Raw genomic sequence first — 21,360 nt, 5'->3', positions numbered from 1 at the left:
CATATTAATTGCATTTTTTAAAAATCTAAAAAGAAGATAAATCATACGCTTGTATTAATTAACAGAAGATTTCTCAAAACAATTTCTGGTGTACTGGTTTTGGTACCTCTACAAATATTTTGATTTTTATGAGATAGAGGAATATTAATAGGCTTTGAAATATGTTTTCTCAAGTCCATGGTGTGAGAGAAAGTATATATGATAACATTGCCTTGTTACCCAAATAGAAGACCAGAGGACTGGGCAGTGGATGATCTGAGATCAATGATCTCAACACTATTTAAACATTGTGTCTCTGTGATAAGGTAATTCTTTGGTACAAAATACTTAAAAAGCCATTCAAATTCTAAGAAATTTGTATGATTAGAAATTGTTTTTCTTTCCGATTTTTGTTCCACAGATTCCAAGGAGTGCTTTACCACAGTTTGATTTAGAACATGATAACAGGAAATGAGGATGTTACAGTGTATAATGATTATCCATATTTAGTGTGTAGGCTTTCCTCTGCCATGAACTAGTTTTTTGATTTAAGATAAGTTTTTCTTTTTTTCCTTCTTTCCTGGTACCTCTTTTTCCTATACCAGATTAAGGTGTTGTGGACAAAAGTAGAAGTTCTCTAGTGCTCTAATTTCCAGCTCTAAAATCCCCTGAATAAATACGTGGAATGACTTGTTTATTTTCTTTTCTCTCTGACTTTTACCTGTGTAAAGTTGTGACAGTAATACGACCACGATGATAACACCTAATCTAATTTATAGACTGTTGCAAAGTTGGCAATAATGTGTACAAGCTAGGTACATATTTTCATGGAAACTACTGTAGCAGAAGTTCCAAATTCAAAAACTACATTGACCATGCAGGTGACAGAAAACTATAAAGGTGAGCCAGGTGGAAGAACAGGGAGATATGGTGGGACTATGACTTCCCTCAGAGTAGAAGTGTCTTGATCAGGAAGAGTTAATACTCAGCTCGAGTCAATTTTGACTGATAGAATAAATGCCCCCAAATTACCACATCTTCTAATTTTTAAAAGTAAGACAAGAGTTTGAATATTTATGTGAATCTGAGTTTTATATGTTTAATCAACAGATTAAACATGTTTTAGAATATTGTGTGGGCCAATCAAACACAGCACACTACGTTTTGCCTAAGTGCAATCCGTATGAGACTTCTGTGCAAAACGCCTGGTTATAATAGTTTGTAATTATTAGGGAATGAGTTATTTTGGAATGCCAAATTTGCAGGTTAGCTGACATTGAATGTATAAGCTTCAATATGTTAACTTTTTATTTTGTCTAAGAGTTGTTCTTAAATTGACATATCACTACACGTTTAAACAATAAAGAACAATGAATGCATATGGAATTTAGCAGCCATTGACAAAATGATTTCTCCTAAAGTCATATTATTCTGCATTTTAACAAAAATTCGTGTCTGATTTTATATTTTCTTTGTTGCTGCCAGTTCATTATATTGTATGTTATGGAACTACTTCATTGAATCACTTTTCATTCCAGAGTGGAGAAGACCTGACTTCACCATCTTTATAGTTCCCACAACTACTCTGACACCTGGCATGCTGTGGTGTTCAGTGATTTCTTTAATTTTACAATCAGCTTTGTTTGCCTTTAGAAGCCACCCTTTTGACTCACATTCATTACTTCTAATTTCTAACAGACTGGAACTCATATAACTGTGCTTTTGCATTTCTCTACACTCCAGAAAATTTTCTGAGTTACTAGTTACTACGAGTGTCCATCTACTTCTCTCTCCTCCTCTAAGACCTTACTCACGTGGTTATCCTCTTTGTCTTATGTATCTTTACTTGTTGTGTTTGCACTTGTTCATTCCCTCTGTCTACAATGATCTTTAATTCTCTCTTATCTTACAGATTCCATCTCTTCATTCTGTGCTTCCCATCAGTCACACCAGTAATTCACTCTTTTTGCTGATCATCAAACTTCTTGAAAGACTTCATATTTGTTGCTTCTTCTCCCTAATGTCTTCAATCCACTGCCTCTGCACGAGTCATCCCATCATCTCTCCCAAGGATAATAGTATCCAGCTTCATAATTGGTCTTCCACCCTTTTATCTGTCATTTATAAAATACATTTTCCATAACATCCTCATAAACTTTTTAAAAAATTATAAATAAATCAGGTAACTTAACTGCCTAAAAACATTTCTCTGGCTTCTTATCATGTCTATGGTCATGTTGAAGATATTTAACACAGCATTCAAGGCCATTAAAATTTGGCACAGCAGATATTTGTGATCCCATTTCTTGCTACTCTTTAAGTCTCATTCTTCTTCTTTCCTTATAACACCATGGATTTTCATGTCTCCGGGACTGCCCATTTTCCCTCTCACCAAGAATTGGCTCCTTCCTAACATTTCCTAGGGAGTGTGTGATAAATTCCTATGTTCTCTTTAAAATAGGGTTGAAATTTGACCACGACTGTGAAAATATCCTGCTAATATCATAAACACAATTCCTTATTTGTTTATGTAAATCACTTTCCATATTTAACAAAAACGATATATAAAAAGAATATGTAGATAGACACTGTTATATCACTAGTTTGTTAATAATAATTATTGAGTACCTAATATATGCTAGAAACACTTTTAGACACTTAGAACAGAGCCATGAACAAATAAAAAATCTCAGCCTTTGTGGACATTATACTCTAACTGGAAGAGAGAGATGCCAAACATGACCGGTAATAAAGGGTTAGATTGATAGCGAGATATGCTAAGAAGACAACGGAATTGGAGAAAGGGGATAGGAAGTTTTGGTAGGGATGGATTTTCAATACTAGTGTGACCAGGAAATGCCATCCTGAGCAGAAGAGTAACAACTTGAAGGCAATAAAGAAGTAAATTATACAGGTAGCTGGGAGAAGAGCATTCCAGTTGAGGCCTTGAGATGGGAGCACTGGCATGCTGTAAAAAAAAAAAAAAAGAAAAAAGCCGATAGGACAGTGTGGTTGGAATTGAGTAATGTGGTGGGACTGAAGTTAGAGAAGCAAAAAGGCCAGATAATGCTGGATTTTTGGCATTGAGAGAACTTCGAAAGACTTTTACTCTGGAATTCAGCTCCTGGCCATGAGTGAATATCAAGGACTGGATTTATCCTCCTGCTTTCAAAAATGGAAAGAAGAGCAAAATATATGATACAACAATTCTAAGAAACTATACAATAAGAAATGTAGAACATGATCCCCAAGAGAAGAGGAAAAAGCAAGACAAGTCTTGGGCTTACTGAAGCTTATTACCTGGAAAGAGCTTATAAACTGCAGCACAGGAAGGTTGGCCTTAAAAAATCGACAAGTCCTCTGAATCGAGGAGAAATAGTTGAGATTCGTGGAGGCAAAAGTCTACAATTAACACAGTAGAATACGGAAGAGGAGAAAATTGCAAAGACAGGAGAGAACTGCACAGAGAAAGGATTCTGGAGATCTGCAGAGGGTTGCCCTGACTCTTCTGCCGATTTTGATGAGCATGAATAAATGTGAGGAAACTCTACGAGGCTGGGGACAGAACATCAGCAAGAAGCAAGTTGTACAATCCATGGAGCTGAAACGGGGCTGAGAAGAGACGCTGTTACCACGGCCAGAGTGGAGACACCATGTAACCCACGTGGCATTGTCTGAGTGCTTTCGAAGTAGGTGACGTTGAGCTCTAAGTGAAAGGGGAGTCTGCCCTTGATTGCCTAATAAAGATTAGAAACAAGGCTCTAAAGGGCAAAATTGTTTACAGGTAGCTTCATTGTGACTCAGAACATAAGTCAATAATATTTAAAGCAATAAACAAATATCCAGTACCTAGGATACATAAAATCAAAATGTCCTGCATCCAATCAAAATGACCAGGCATGGAACAAAGAAGGAAAATATGACTCACAATGAAGAGAAAAGTAAATATATATAAACAGATGTGGAAGTGGCACAAATAATAGAATTAGTAAACCAGGATATTAAAATACTTATTGTAACCATATTCTATATGTTTAATTAGAGGAGAGCACGCACATGTTTGAAAAATACAATGTCTAAGAAGTAACATACACTAAATGTCATTAATAGCAGTTTAGAAAAAAAGATTAGGGGACTCAAAAATTTACTAAAGAATAAAAGATTAGAGAACTTGAAAATATAGCAGTAAAACCATCCAAAATAACCTGAACCAAGAAACTGAAAAAAAAAAGCCATCAGTGCTTTCTGAGCTGTTAGACAACTTGTGTGTTAATAGATATGTAATTGAAGTGAAGGTGAGGAGAAGGAGGTAGGAAAAATTTTTGAATAATAAATCGCTGAAAATTTCCCAAATATTAGAAAAACTGTAATCTACAGATCAAGAAACTCAACAACTGGCAAGTTCACCAGGACGAAGAAAATGGTATCAAATACATCATAATCAAATTGCTTGCAAGAAATCATAAAGAGAACATTTAAAAGTAGCCAAAGAGGAAAAGAAATGCCAAGTATGGGGTAGCAAATATATGAAAGACAGCTAAGTTGATTTTGCAAAACACATAAGCCCCAGACAAGAGTTGCAGAATTTTTTTAACTACTGAAAGGAAAATAATCTGTCAAGTAAATTCTATAACCAGTGATAATATATTTCTAAAATGAAAACAAAGTAATTTTTTCAGATTCAGAAAAACTGAAATAATTAATGACCAGCAGACTTCCCTTGCAAGAAATATTAAAGGAAGTCTTTCAGGCAGGGCAAAAAAGAAACCCTTTGGTTTCTACTCAGACAGCACATTGGAAATGGTAAATATGAGGGTAAATATGAAATATCTTAAATTCTTCTGTTTTAAAATGCTTTAAAAGTAAATACCTTTTTAAAACAAAAATACTAATAATGTATGATGTGAGTTTTAACATATGTGGAATTAAAATATATGAAAACAACTCAAAGCTTGAAAAGTGGAAATTGAAGGCTACAGTTATAAGATTTCCTCTCAGGATGGCTATTGTTTAAAAGAAAAAAAAAAAAAAAACAAGTGTTGGCGAGTACGTGGAGTAAAGGGAACCCTTATACACTACTGGTGGAAACATAAATTGGTGCAGCCATTATAAAAAACAGTACGGAGATTCCTCAATAAATTAAAAATAGAATGGTCATATGATCCAGCAATCTCACTTCTGAGTATTTATCCAAAGGAAATGAAATCAGGATCTCAAAGAGACACTTGTACTCACATGTTCTTTGCAGCATTATTCACAATATTCAAGTTGTGGAAACAGTTTTAATGAGCAATGACAAATGAATGCATAAAGAAAATGTGGTGTATACACACAGTGGAATATTATTCAGGCTTAAAAAAGAAGGAAATCCTGCCATTTGTAACAAGAAGCATGAACCTGAAGGACATTATGATAAGTGAAATAAGCCAAATAGGGAAATACAAATACTGTATGATCTCACTTATACGTAGAATCTAAAATAGTCAAACTCATAGAAGCATAGACTAGAATGGTGGTTGCCAGAGACTGGGAGGAGGGGAAAATGGGAAGGTGATGGTCAGAGCGTAGAAAGTGTCAGTCATGAAAGATAAATAAGTTCTGGAGACCTACTTTATAGCACAATGCTTATAAGCTAACTATATTGTAGTGTAACTTAAGATTTGCTAGGAGGTTAGATCTTATGTTAAGTGTCCTTATCACACATGTGTATTCAAAATAACAATCATAAAGGAGGAAACTTTGGGAGGTGATGGATATGTCTATGACCTTGATGGTGGTGATGGTTTCATGGGTGTACACTTATCCCCAAACTCATTGAGTTGTATATATTAAATAAGTACAGCATTTGTGTGTCAATCATACTTCCATAAAGGGGTTTAAAGATAATAAAAGATAAACTTATGTAATTTTAAGCCACTGGATTTCTGATCATTTTTTATAGCATCAATAGGAAACTAATATAGGCGGTATGGGAGTATTGTAAACAGCATGGACTTTGGAATCTAATGGATCTGAATATTGATTTGTCTTTCTCTAACAATTTACTCATTGCGTAATTTGGGGCAGGTAATTTAATTCTGTGCAATGCTGGATTCTTTATCTGGATGTAATTATACCTGCTTCAGTAGGATTATACAAAGATTTAATAAAATTACTTGAGGGAGAGCACTTAACCCTGGAACATGGTAATGGATAATTATTCTCCATGTCGTTTTTAAGTATTTACTCTATGTCAGGCATTGTATTGGTGCCTTCTATTTGTTATTACATTAATTCTTTCAGAAACTCCTTTGAAATGTCCCCACCCAAGAGAATATGGCATTCAGATAGGCTAAGGTACTTGGCCAGAATCATGTCACCGGAAAGTGAGAGAGTCATAATGAAAACATTTGAAAATAAAAGCTGTGTGTAAGGATGCTTATCTGAGTGGTAGGCCATTGATCAGATGTCTTAAAGCTGAGATTTATATCCAATCTCTTCCAAAAGAAAGTCACAAAGCAAAGTTATTTCTCAGTGTCTAATTTATTAACAATGTGTAATTGATAGACTGTCATTATGACCTCTTGCCTTCTTAAGGATGTGTACATTTAGGAACCACTCTGTACTTAAACACCTTTATGAATACAACTATCACTGTCATCACAAATAGTGAGTTGAGGTTTTAGTCAACCATGTGTGTGTGTCTCTCCTTCTCTCTCTCTTTTTTTTTAGGTATTTATTATACAGCAATATATATATTAATATATGTTAATATTAGATGTAAAGGCTACCAGATACACATTGCTTATATGTAAAACTGAAGGGCTGAGGAGAAAAAAAATCAATGATTATTCCTGGGTTTTGAATCTGAGCAAGTATATGGTAAAATTAACTGAGACTGGGGAAGAGTAATGACAAAGAGTTCTATTTTGGATTTGCTAAATTTCAGAAATCTTTTACCCACCATTGTAAAGTGGAGAGTCAAAAGGCACTTCAAGAGCAATCACACAACCCACATAACATTTTACCAACTTCCCTTCACTCTGATTCCTCAGCACTTTCCTTTTATTCTTTTCCAGTTCTTTGTTCTTTCCAACAGTTGGCCTCTCTTCTGTGTGCAGCCCTCTGGGGACTGGAGATTGGTCTTCAGGTTTGTCTGCTTTTCTCAGGAAGAGAAGCCCTGTCTCCAAGAGTAATGATGAATAAAATTTTCTATCTCATAAAAAGTATAATACAGCATAATCTGTAGATTTTCAGCTGCCAATATTTATAATCATTGAATAGCTGAGAGTTTCTTTCTTACATGCTAAAAATGAATCAGGTTTCTTTATAAGTATGATTAAAATTAAGGACAAGATTTTGATTAGTACTTTAGTGATCTCATGTAAACTGCATGGATTGGAATTTATTTTAGCACAGAATAGTTCAAAGTTAAAGTGAGATCGTCTAGATGATTTTCTTGCCCTTTGAATAACCACCCAGCTGTGTCTTAACATGTTTCCTTCTGTAATCACTGTTCCTGAAGATTATGAAATAGCACTGTATGACTTTTCTTGAGAAATATTGACATACTGAAGAATATTAGAAATATTGGCATATAAGGGCTGCAGAAAAATTTTATAGAGACTCAAGATTAGATGGGTGACATGGATTCAGCTGTGTTCCTCTCCCAGAGATATGCTGAAATCCTGACTCCCAATATCTCAGAATCTGAGCTTATTGAAAACAGGCATCACTGAAGATGTAATTTGTTAGGATGAGGTCATACTGGAGCAGGGCAGGCACTTAACCCAACATGACGAGTCCATATGAGAAGAGGAGAGAGACACAGAGGGAGAAGACAGCTTTGTGACAACAGAGACAGACCGAAGAGATGCATCTACAAACCAAGGAATGACAAGGATTTCCAGGAACAGTCAGAAACAGTGAAGAGGCAAAGAAGGACTGAACTCTGGAGCTTTCAGAAAGAGCCAGGCTCTGCTGGCAGAACTAAAACCATAAATCCCTGTTGTTTTTAGCCACCAGTTTGGGTACTTTGTTATGGCAGCCCTAAGAAACTAACACAGTGGGAAATAAAGCACATATACAGTACATGCTGATAGATCATTTTGTTATGCACGGCAAGTTTTTTTTTTAATACTACAATTAACATGGAGAAAAAGTAGAAAAAAATCAAATATTTGAGAGAATATTGATACTACCAATTTAAAAATATTGATCATTGATCTCAGGTGTGGGTTGTTCATGTAACACTATTTGATTGAATTTTCTTTTTTGTTTGAGAAAAGCTGGAAATTATTTATGGGTCAAATTATTTTTAAATTCCAATATCATACTTAAGAGAATACAAATAATACTCTACTCTTTTGAATTATTTTATAAAGTATGCTTTTAAAGGCACTTTGGATGTATTTGTTATACGAGGGCTAATACAATGTTGCCAGACGGGTAAAGGATTTTTGAGTAGGAAGAATCATCATGAGCACAGAGCAAATAGGACTTCTCACCAAGCCTGTGGATAAAGAGAAAACATTTAGGTTAAGTCATTGCTAATACTCTTATGTTTTCTTGTTTCTGAGTGGTATCTAAATATATTCCTTTGGGACTGACCAAGTACTCACAGTTGCCCATTTGTTATCCCCTGCTTTGTCTCCACCAAATGGTAGTCAGACTTCTCTCCTTCCTAGGTGCCCCTGAACTCTGCTTATCCCCAAGCCTGAGCAAGCACTAAGAAGCGGAGCGTGTCCCCTGACCAGCTTATCCTGAGAATTGGCTGACCACAGTGGACACTTTTCCTGTCAGGCCCCCATAGTCCTTTCCCTCTGCTTATCCAATTTCCCCTTAAAAGTTTCTGCTAATCTTTGCTTACCTCTCCTTACCCTATAGAAGAAAAGATAAGCCTTTTTCTGTTTGTTATTGAGACGTCTGCTGAGATTTGAGATTTCTCCCTATTGCAACAGTCTTTATTCTGGGTAAAGTCTCTCGTTATCTAAGTTTGGATTTGTTTTGATTTGATACAACAAAAGATCCTTGACCAAAAACTGTGCCTTGGTTAAGACCATTCATATCAAAAAGCGTTAATAAAATTATTCAAAGTAGTTACGTAATCAGACTCTAGCTTAGAGGAAGTTTCTGCTGTCTCTACTGCTTTTTTCTTAACTCAAGCTTTTATATGACTCATCCTGAATTATTTTGATGGTTTCCCAGTGGACTTGTTTATTGTCTGTCTGCACTCCCTCTCACTCCAGCTGCCATAATCCTACTTGTGTAATATGCCTAAGGTATCCATCCTACGCCATCACTTTATCAAATGATATTCTGAGTGATGATTGCCTAATTTTATATCCAAGTTTAAAACCAGATAATACGTGTTGAGTGCAGACATTCTGGTTTATTGATATTTATATCCCCAGTGGCTATCCCATTGCATGCTCACAATGTGATCCAGAAATATCTGATGACTGAATGAATATAAATTTTGTTTGGACTCTTATTTCCTAAAATAATAACACAAGAAACAGTATTTATTTCTAATTGTTTCTTTCCAATCTTTTGAAGAATCCCTTTATTTCCATCTCTTCAAATCTCACAGCCCAACTTATTATTTACCACGCTGCTATTACTTTTCCTGCTACCTCAGGGACTTAAGGAATATTGAATGAATATTGAAAAATTCATTGAATAGATATCGATCATCTTTTTCCTCCCCTTGTCCCTTCTGACGTGAGATTCAGTGGCTCAGTTCTGCATTTTAGCCCACTTGGCTTTTCAATTTGAATGCTATTGTCTCTCAGATTCAAGAGAGAAAAATCATCTTCTTTAGCATCCCCTGCTTAAACCAAGCAAAACATATGCGTAAAGCAGAATTCCCTGAAGGAAAACAACGACAAAAACAAAGACACAGACAAATAACAGTAGAGCTTTGTCTCTTTTCTGAAATGCATGTTTGCTTAGCACTTTTGTTTCCTAATCTAATCCTGACAACCATTTCTTTTTTTCTCCTTTCCTGATTTGATCTTTCATTCAATCCATCATCAAATCTATCGATTGCCTGTTCTTAGGGCCTACGTCTCATGTTTCAAGTCTTTCTATTAGCAACTTATTTCAGTCCTCCTGCCCCTCTGCTTAAATAGAGCCTACATGTTTCATCCATATTTATCTCCTCAAAGTTGTATTTTTAATATATCTTTTCTCGATCAAATATCTTCAGCTATTACCTAACACCTAGGGAGTCAAGTTCAGACTCTTCACTCTTCCCTCTTCACACTTCACTCTTCACCTGTCATTAATGGCAACTGGGAATTCCATTTGAAGAAATTCTCCAAGTGCATTTAAATAATAGAAATCATTTGTAACTGTTTCAACTTTGAATAGTAGGACAGTCTTCTTTTATCTCCAAAAGTATTGCTTTGTTTTGGAGCCAAATATTGCAACTTTCATGGAATTTGCAACATGTAATATTGTTTTGGATAAAGTTGACTTGCTAACACGTGAATTGCTAATATTTCCTTATCTTCTTGTTGGTACTGTATTAGAGCAGTGGTCCCTATCCTAATTGTTCAAGGCAAAGCCTCTCAAACTTTGTGATGTTATAAACCATATAGTCATCTTACTAAAAAGCAGATTCTGACTCAACAGGTCTGGATGCGGCTTCAGGCTCTAAATTCCTGACAAGTTCCCACTGGGCGCTTGTGCAGCTGAGCCAAAATTACGTTTTAGAAGAAAACTTTTATACAATATCCAAGCACAGATTGAGATGTAGGGTGGCCTGCAGTCATGATTAGCGACAATTCTCATCAAGGGCTTTTATGTAATATGTCTTTTAATAATCTCACCAATTCTTCATAGTAGTTAAGTATTATAATATCTATTTTTTCCATGAGAAAATTGAGGTTTAGAAAAGATGAGGAATAGTTCAAGGTCGTGAAACTAGTAGCTGTCAGGAGCAGGATACAAACAAAAGTGTTCTTGTCCCCAAAGTCCAGCCTCTTCACCATAACGGAACAGAAGTTTTCTTTGGTGACATTTAGATCGATTAGTACACATCAGGCTGCATTTCTTAAACTGGCACTGCTTTTGTTTTTTCTTGCTGTAACTGTCACCATTGATACTTCTGGAGAACATAAAATGTTGCTAGACCCAGCTTACCTCTGTAATGTTGTCCTGTGGGTATGGAGTCGCATTCAAAAATTTTGATATGGATATTGATAAGCATCTGGATAATTTCCTGGATATGACGGATTTTGTGGATATTGTTGATATGGCTGATATTTGAAATACCTATCCTGTATACAAACAAAAGGAAAGAGAATATCGCAGAGCATTGAGACAATGACAGTGTAAATGTTTTGCAATAATTTCCACGTAAAAACTTAGTTTGTGGGGTTGGCCCAGTGGCATAGCAGTTAAGTCTGTGCGCCCCACTGTGTGGGCCCGAGATTCACAGGTTCAGATCCCGGGCAGGGACCTATGCACCGCTTATCAAAGCCATGCTGTGGTGATGTCCCAAGTAAAGCAGAGGAAGGTGGGCACGGATATTAGCCCAGCGCCAATCTTCCTCAGTGAAAAAGAAGAGGATTGGCAACAGATGTTAGCTCAGGGCTAATCCTCCTTAAAAAAAAAAAACTTAGGTTGTTCACATTGGTGGGACTTTATATATCATCTCCATGATTGTGTTTTCAAATGTATAGTTAGCTTTTCAGTTTTGTTAGAAAGTGTTTAAAAGAAGATAAAAATGACGGAGAGTTTACATTTTTACTGTTTGTTGACAATTTTGTTGTTTTATAGTGCACATAGGGCATTGATGTAGCCAACCACTCAAAAAAGGTTTAAATATTTTTTCTGATATTACCTCTGAGCTACTACTTTGCCCATCTTTGACTACTCCTGGAAGGAGGAATTTACTAATTCTAGCAGAGGTGGGATTGCTACTTTTTACTTATAATGATCTTATTTCCTCTGAAAACTCCTACACTCTTTAATATTTACTTCTGTTCACCCAAATATCCTTTATATTTCCTCCTCCTCATTTTATTTGGTGCCATTTAAAATTCGTCTCTTTCCAATATTAGTAAGATCAATTTTTGAGACCTTATCACATTAACATGAAATGCCAAAATAATAGGAGATATCAAATATACACTTCATTCAGAAAAATGTGAAATACATGAAATTTTCTATCTTACTTAACATGGTCAGTTTAACATAATGGTTACATCACCCTCCAAAAGAACCAGCAGGTGGAAATGCACCAGATTATATGTATTTTTAGCAGCCTCTATGCTCCATTAGGCATATGCTATCCTTAACGGAAGGAGAATTTAAACTATTCTTTACCAACAAAGACACTTAAGATCTGAGAGAATAATTGGTTTCTTTAAGGTGGCATTATGAGTTTCCATTTAAATACTACTGGTTCACAAAACTTTTGTCTTTTACCAGTGTATCATAAATAAGTAAAATCAGTGTATACTTGAATCATTCATTATGGAGATACATTTCAGAGATAAGTATTGGTTTTTATTATAGAATAAATACTCAGAGAATAAAACATGTTCGTATTCTGCCACATTATCAGAGAAATACTTACATAGTATTTCCTTCCACGCCACTTTTTCTGTTAAAATAAAGAACAGATTAAAAATTGAACACATGTTCGATTTCTAGTTTTCTAGTAAGTGAAAGTGTCTTACCTCTTCAGATGAATCAGCTCCCTGGGAAAAAAGAAAAGAAGAAAATGGTTAACATCTTAATTTTATAACTCCACAGTGTAAAAAGGCATTAGTTACTTTGTTTAATGGACATGATTAAACAAAATGGAAGGAAAGTCTTGGGTTACTAATACACTAAACTAGTTTCTTTTTTGTTCAATGACGCCTTTCAAATGAGTGAGGAGTGGACTTTGCTATAAATAACTTCCTACATTCAAATATCAATTCACTTCAGTTCAAAATTCTTTTACGTATGAAAGGGAGGAAAATCCATCACTGTGAAAAGAAGAGTGAAAAATGAAAAGTTAAACTTCAGATTTGCTCCAGACAACGGTTTTTATATGACTATGTTTGAAGTAGCTCAAAAGCCACTTACATTCAAATATTCATTATGCTCATGGAGTCTAGTATTATGGTTTTCTCTGTTCTTCTTGATTTTTATTCTTTCCAGTTCTATTCTTTTATAAAAACATAATGTAATAAACTGTGATGTCATTACCAATTTGTGTTTGAAACATACACTAGAACTTGTTGGATGAATTGAAATATTATTATTATTTCTTGATGAATTTCTCAATAACTAGATAAAGTATACCAAAGTAAAAACAACCGTTAATTTTAACAGGAGAAGTAACAAAGGAGGGTGGAGAGGAGGAGGAGAAGGAGGAGGAAGATGAAGGGGTTTCAGAGAGGTCTTGTGTTTTGCCTAGACCCACAGCAGTGAATGACAACACAGGTTGGGAACTGCTGACATTTGATAGATCTAGAGGTTTTAATATTTAAGTGTCTTTTATCAGCCTCTCAGTTCTATATCTTTATGGAGCTGTTTTAAGAATTTTATTCTTATGTTATGCTAATTACAGTGGAGTGTCTGTGTGTGTTTAGTGTGTGTGTGTGTACTCAAGATTTATCTAAGTCCTTAATAAGCTTATCTAGGTGAATTCAAGGAAAATGTCCATATAAAAACATTAAAATTTATAAAGGCCTGTTCAGGTAAATGCAAATATAGGCAGAACCCAGGAAATAAGAGAGATGTTTTGGTGAATTCCTGAGAACATAGTCTTCATAATTTCCTGGTATACTTACAATCATGGCAACCAGGAGAGCCATGATAAAGGCAAATGCAAGGATCTTCATGTTTGGATGAGTCCTGAGAAAGCATATATTAAAAATCAGTAGCACATTCATTCCTGCATCTTAAATCATACATTTGTTAATCAAACTAAGCTCCAAAGCATTGTGAAACATACTAAAATACAAAGACAGTTGAAACACATTGTCTGACGTCCTGGAACTTAGAGACTAGTGTGGACATTGATAAGTAAAGATAAGTGCTCTGATATGGAAATACTAAAATGCTATAAAAACACACAAATTGGACATCTTAAACAGATCAAGAGAATGGGGGTATTAAAGTAAAGAAAAGGTAAAGCTAGTGTTAGATGATGCAGAATAAGTAAAGAGATTTGTTGGGAGCCTGCAAAGAAACAAAAGTGAGAGAGAGGATAGCGCGTAGAAAGTGAAATCATTTAGCAAGTAAGAAGGACAAAAATGGAGCCAGGCTGACCACTGTGATGGTTGTGAGATCAGAGTGGCCTTACATAATGATGTTAGGGGTAATAATTAAGGCAGAATTGAAAGAAATGTTTAGAAGGTATAATGACAAGTCACAGGGACTGGTTTTATAAAAGAGTTAGTGAAAATGAACCAGTTTTGGGGCTTGAAAATTGCATAGATAGTATAACAGTGGTATTCAAAATTAATGATACTGGGTAGAGAAAAATCATATTGAAAAGACATTTCACAGAAAATATTTGCAGATACTTTTATAAAATAACTTGATGAAAATGGTTTAATCTTCCGAATGATCTCGTTCAACAAAATTAACCTACTCTGGCACACTTAGATATGTTTCTGTAATTCTGTATATGCAAGTGAACCCAATTCTGTTGCTGTTGAAAAAGAAGTAAAGCAGATTATTTATTTCTGAATTATTGACATCTAAATAAAAAATTTTACAAACCATAAGGTAAATAATGGGTAAAGGGCTTTTTTTCCCTCCTGATCATTTTTAGCTATCAGTTTTGGTAGAACATTATAGTAACATCTTTTGTCTATCGATAGAAGAAACTGTTCTGCTAAATTACTCTAAATCTTTAACGCATGAAGCATAACTCGGGACTGATGGTATTTCTCTTGTTTCTTATCTGCTGCTTTTTGCCTCATCGGTTTAAACTCAGCACTGTGGCATTAGAAAAACTGTGAAAATTTATATTTCTTGACAAAATTTTTCAATCATCTACTAGTTAAACCAAATAGTCAGTCATGTTATGATACAAAAAAGGATGCAACTTTACTGTTCTTATACCTGGAATTGTATTGAAGGAAATTCACAGAAAGTAGGCTTCTAAAGATAGATAGATGATAGGTAGGTAGGTAGGTAGGTAGGTAGATAGATAGATAAATAGGTAATTTAAGGGCTTTGAGAAAATACTTCCCAAAGAACAAAATGATAAAACTTTAACATAGTAAAAACTTTTTGTGTAGCCAAATCACAAATGAAATGAAAATGTGTAAGGTAAAATGAATTATTGAAACAAAATAGTCTCTCACACAGTGTTAATTATGGATAAAAACAGAAATGATTTTGAATAATGAAAAGGTTTGGAAAATGAATTTGAGATGACAATAAAGTAACTTTGAAAAGGTTTACTAAAATCTTTGAAATAATACATACATTTGCAAAAAGAGAGTTTATGCTACTCAAGAGATCATTTTCTTATAAAATTTAAACTTCAACTTGAAGTTAAAGGTAAAAGTAATTATTAACAATATTGATATCCTATATTTAGTCAAAAAAGTAAAAAGACTTCTAGGCATCCCACCAACATCCCACCTCTCCTCCATTTTCTACATCATTCACTTTATAAAATGATTGCTGTCAATTCAGAGGCACTGAGATCCTGAACTCACCTCCAGATCCTGACATAGGGTCATCATTTCTTTAAATGGTTTCTTTATGACAAATTATCAATCAATAATATACATTTTAAATGGTTTTCAACTTATTCTAGCAAACAAAAGATTAGAATAAGACATCATACGTGATTGTTTCTGCATATATTACCTTTTACCAAAGACGAGACTTAAGAGTCTGAGAAGCTGAAATTCTGAAGCTCCTAGGAAAAGATGTGCTTTTCTAGGGGACTCATCTATTTAAACATGCTTAAATCCTCCATTTGTTTATCTAAATCATGTCAATTATGAGATCTTATTATGGAACTGGAAATAATGCCCAAAATCTGTCCCTACAGATACTAAGAATAAACTTACAATGGTGATTTGACAATAGAAGCTTGTGAAGCAAAGTGATCAGGAACCAAACAAACCCAGCAAACGTTAATCCCAGTGTTAGTCTAGGCATGTGTGAACAAGACAAAGGGAAAAGTTTGCAGAAGTAAATCAAGTGTAGAAATGAATTGAAATGGTAAATATGTTTTCGTAGAATACCATCCACTCTATTTCGACAAATGCGTGTCCAAGATGGAACGAGTCTATGTCAAAAGTGATACCATCTAATCAGAATGTTCCCTGTTGTCTAACAAATGGTGATAACTGTCATCATAAAATGAGTCATCATTTATTTCTTATGTGGTTCCTACAAATTATTAGATTTTACTTTTATTCTACGGACTTGAGAACATTTCAAGTCTGAAAGGATATTCAAATGTTTGCAAAAATTTGTAATGCTTTGGATAATGTGTGATAAAATACTTCTTATTTTTAAAGTCAAATGACCACAAGAGCTCAGTACTCTATATTTGACATAGTAACTAGATGCATATGCTTTGGAATTTAATTTACTTCCTCTGAGTCTTTAGGGGCTCCTGTTCCTCAATGGAAGCCATGTGTTGACAGGATTATAATAGATAGAAGGAAAAATTAGGTTTCACTAAGTCCCTAGGCTAATATGGACACAAATGGACCTCTCTGCTAATGGTTGGATTATTCAATGTGCTCAGAACTGAATATTATAAAACCATTTGTAAATTTTAAATAAATTATACATCCTACTCTATTGTTACTTAAAGTGTGTTATATGGGACCATCGGAATCAGCATCACCTGTGAATTTTGTTGGAAATGTAAGTACGTAGGCCTTCTTTCCAGACATGTTGATTAAGGATCTTGGAGGTGCACTAGGAATCTCATTTTAACAATATCTCTAGGGGATTGTTTTTGTAATATACAGTTTAAGAAGCCACGTAATAGACTCATAAATGTATTATTTGTCTATAGACGTGACCTCATTTATAGGACTTAAGGTTTAATTTTATTTCAGGTGTTTTAAGGAAGTATTTACCAAGTGAATCTTCTATGCTATATTGGAACATCTCATTAAAAATTTTGGTTATTCTCTGGGTAGTATACAAAAGATTATAAATGCTTTATTAAGGCATACAAATAATTAAAGTCAAATTCAACTTAAATCATTCTCATTGCTCTTTTTTTCATTGATTTCTAAGCATCACTGATATATAGTCTCTTCTCAAGTGCAAAACAAATCCAACTTTGATATATTCTCAATGGAAAAAAGATATATAGAGTTCAGTCACCACTGAAATAAATCTGATTTTCAAAAATTAACCTTGCTTTATTCATTTTGGAAATGTCAAATGATTTTCTTCCTTCCTTCCTTATTTCCTTTATGTCTCCCTCCTCACTGCCTTTCTTCCCCTCCTGGCCTCCCTCATTTATTTCTTCACAGATTCATTTAACCAACGTTACTAGGCACTAGTCTAATAGATCTATGAAATTCACAGCCTGGCGAAGAAAATGTGAACTAATGCTCCAAAACCACGACCCTCTAATGACAGCAACAAACACAAACTGCCAGTAATAAAATCTGATAGATGCTAATATACACATTTAAAACCTACAATTAAACTTAACTCACCCATGTTTTAAGTTTGGAAGCCAAAATATGGGCATTATTCCACCCATCATTTTCTGCTTCAACACCATAGGAAGTGTGAGGATTATGTATGACAGTAGGAAACAATAATAGTGGACTCTAACACAAGAGTAACTTTCTTGTGTTGGTTATGGTTTCTTCCTCCAGGAATAGAAAGGTCATTTTAAAAGTTTGATGGACCAGAATATATCCTGATATTTTATAATTAAGCGAAACAGATATCTTATCCTCCATAAACAACCACCATGCCGTTTGAAAAATACTAGGTCTTTCATTTACAAGGGAAAAATCAATAAAGAGCTAGTGCTGTGTCACAGGTGTGACATTAAATTGGTGGCAAAAGGATGCAACCTGTGAATAGGTATTAATGGTGATATTTATGCTGGATTTTCTTTCTCCATCTCCTCCTTCTCCTCTTGTGCTTCATTGTCCTCCTCCTGTTCTTCCTCCTCCTCCTCCTCTTCTCTCTTCTCCCTCTCCTCCTCTTACTCCTGCTCCTCCCCCTCCTCTTTCATTTCTCCTGCAATAAAAGCATGGTCTGCAGTCTTTGACAAAATCCATGATGTTTATTTATTCAACTAAAACATCATTTTGTGTTATATTCTTGTATGAATTACTAAAATGAAAAATACTACAACTGACAAATATAGAACAACTATGACTGCCTACTAGATAACAGAAAACCTCCTGGGCTTCTGGAATACAAAGTGACAATCTCCTATTTCTGCCTTTAAGGGGCTTACCTTATGATATGTACTGAATGTTTGTGTCCCCACAAGTTCATATGATGAAATGCTACCTCCCAATGTGCTGTATTAGGAGTTGGGTCCTTTGGGAAGTAATTGGTTTAGATGAGGTCATCAGGATGGAGCTGTCATAATGGGATTAGAGCCCTTATAAGTAGAGGAAGAAACACTAGAATTTCCTCTCTCCACCGTGTGAAGATATAGGAAGAAGGCAGCTATCAGCCAATCAGGAAGAGGGCCCACGCCAAGGACCCAACTCTGCTGGCACCCTGATCTTATACTTCCCAACCTCCAGAACCGTGAGAAATAAATGCCTGTTGCTTAAGCCACACCCTGTCTGTGGTATTTTGTTAGAGCAACCTTAGCTGACTAAGCCATCTTGTAATTTGTGAAACAGACAAGGTTAAAGGCAACTGCAGATAGAAAAGTCCAGGAGATGGTGGAATATATGAGTCTAAATTTAGAAAAAGTCCAGACTGTAGTTGGAGATTTAAGTGTAATATCTTCTTGATTGTAATCAAAATTGTGAAAATTGAAGAGATCGTATAGGAAAAAAAATGTGTAGTGTCAGAAGAGAAGTAAGCTGAGGATAGAATCCCTAGATAAGACCAATGTAATGTCTTATTGTGTGAGAAAATGTGAGAGGACATGGAGAAGTCCATGAAAATCTCCTAGAATGTAAAGAATAACAGAAGAGAGGAGAATTTCCAGACAATTGGTGAATTGTAGGAGCCAAAAGGATGAAATTTCAAGAAGGAAGCTTAATCATCATGAACAAATGTTACAATGACCTTGGAGATTGCTTAATCTCTTTAAACTGCAATTTTCTTATCTGTAATGGTTATACTAAGAGTTGGGACTGGATTAAATGAGAATGTATATCAACCACATTTCAAATAGAAATTATTCAAATATAAATATTAAGTATTTTTATTTTTAGAATCGTAATCTTCATTAGAAAGAACATTTTCATTTAAAAAAATTCTCTAGGATGCATCAGAAAATGAAGATGAAAGTACAGTGATGACATATCTTTGGAAAATATAAGTATTACCCTAACCTGTAAATATGGAGGGAGAAAGTTACAAAGATCAATTTACAGAAGAGTGAGGGTGGGAAGTTGAAGGCAGTTAGGCCAAATGGACTCAATATTCTTTACCAAGTAGGGGATTGTTTTCTGAAATTGAATAACAGGTGAGATGAGTTAGATGCTTCAGAAAATTAATAATGTTTATTGAAGGAAAATGGTGACAGGTATATGACCAAATACAAGAAAAATATTTGGTAAGCAGCGCTGCTTTCTATGTTTGGAAAACATAAAAAGGAAGGTTTTTTCCTATAGAATTGAGTGTCCTTGATGGGATCGCAGTGTAAGGAAAGAAGGACTTTCCCAGGCTTGAGATTTTTAGCAAGTAGAGCTCCTCAAAACCAGAGGTTCACTGGGAGTTATTTGAGTTATTGCAGGCATATACTAAATGATAAATATGAAATCCTGGGATAGAAGAAATGAACTAAATCAAAAAGGGAGAGAAAATAAAAGGATATGGAACAATCAAGGGCCTAGAAGTTTCAGTAAAGTAAAAATAAAGGTATCTTTTCTTCAACCTTTACCTCCTTCCAAAATATAAATAAGATCATATCCTCTTCCAATCGCTTCCATCTCAAACCAAAGTCTAAACTTGACCTACAGACCTCTCATAACATGTACACCCCATTCTCGGTGACTTAGTTTCTTTGTGTTCACTTCTTGCCTTCTCTGTCCAGGCTGGTCTCCTTGAAGTTTCCTTCAACACAACAAACATATTTCTTTTGCAGTGAATTTGCACTTGCTATTCCTTCTGCTTGGAATTTTCCTCCTCCAAGCTCACTCCCATACTTAATTTATAACTTTTCTTCGATGTCACTCTGCCAGAGTTGATGTTTAACCCTCCTATTTAGAATTGCCTCTTACCCTTGTCCTGCCTTTTATTTGTTTAGAGCATTTATCACCACCTGAGAGGTTATGGATTATTTGTTTACTTCTTGTCTGCCATTCTCAACTATAATGTAAGGCTCATGAGAGCTGGGCTTTATTCTCTTTTGTTGCCTGCTGTGTCTTCAGCATCCAGAACAGTGCTTGATGGCTAGCTACTCGATAAATAGTCACTGAATAAATAGTCATTGAATAGAGGTCATTGTTGACACCCCTGATGGAGGGCATTAAAAGGGTTTATGTTCTCAGTGCCTGACTACTCCTATGCATACCAGTGGTTATCTTTGGCCTTTGTGGACAGACATAGGAAATGTGAGGACCCAGAAGAAGGTTTAGGATAGATACCATGGCAAATGGAATCAGGAACAAATCAGCGAAATGTTAAATAGTTCAGAGAACCCAGCTGAGGTTGTGGACTATACATTTGGAGGATATGAAACATGATGAAATAGATTAGAATTAGTTGACCTCAAAGAAACTCTCATATCAAGTGCTTCATTACTACCCAAATTGGAAAAGGAAGTGGTTAAAGGAATGGTTATGCCAGCTTAATCTGTCAATATGAAAAATAGAAATAAAGACTATACACATAAGATTGTGATTTATACTTACATCTTTTAGAAAGAAAAAATGGGTTTCTATGAGTTAGAAACAGCAGTGAAAACACATTAACAGTTAGAAATTACAACCGTCTCCTCAAACATCAATTAGGAAGGCAAGTATCACGAAACACAGAGACTATGTTGCATTATGGTTGTCTTTTATTCTGCATTGTCCTTTTGATAATTCTGCCAAAATTTCGTGGTAATGAGGTGTGATATGAGAGATGAGAAAACATATATAGAAACTGGACTTTCCCCTCAAACCTACTCAGAAAAGAAAATAACAGATTAGCTCTAAATTTATAGTCTATTCTACCAACCTCCTTAATTTAAATCTAGGGATAAAAATGAGAATAATATTTTAAATTCGTGTTATGATGACATGAGTCAAGGTGTTT

Source organism: Ceratotherium simum, chromosome 8 (assembly GCF_057802395.1).
Source record: "Ceratotherium simum simum isolate JZ-2026a chromosome 8, ASM5780239v1, whole genome shotgun sequence".
In the NCBI taxonomy this organism is placed as follows: domain Eukaryota; kingdom Metazoa; phylum Chordata; class Mammalia; order Perissodactyla; family Rhinocerotidae; genus Ceratotherium; species Ceratotherium simum.
This window is presented reverse-complemented; position numbering follows the sequence as displayed.